Here is a 396-nt window from a genome sequence, read left to right on the forward strand (position 1 = left end):
TCAGTCAGCCGAGTAGATACTGTAGAAAATGATACTCTTTTACCAGGGATAAAGAATGCATTTGATGTTTCACCAGGAGCAGGATCCTTGGAGCCATCTATATATATTTTTTAAAAGTTTCTATATTTTTCATTTATAATTTGCATAACAGCTGATTTAATCAAATGCGGAAAATCCGGGATTCACATGACAGGCTTATATACATTCCCTGGTTATATTGATATAACTACTGATATCAAGAAGATTTGAGCTGTGTTTGATTATATAATCTTTTTCCAGAAAGCTGCGTCTCGACATATTTTCATCTTTTTTTATAACACCAAGAAAACAACCTATATAGTCCGAATTTCCTCTGACTCTGCAACCCCTCCTTTTTATTTGGATATTGATAAGTCG

The sequence above is a fragment of the Perna viridis genome, chromosome 6 (assembly GCF_037379345.1).
Source record: "Perna viridis isolate PV_CMFRI_1.1 ecotype Kerala chromosome 6, ASM3737934v1, whole genome shotgun sequence".
Taxonomy (NCBI): domain Eukaryota; kingdom Metazoa; phylum Mollusca; class Bivalvia; order Mytilida; family Mytilidae; genus Perna; species Perna viridis.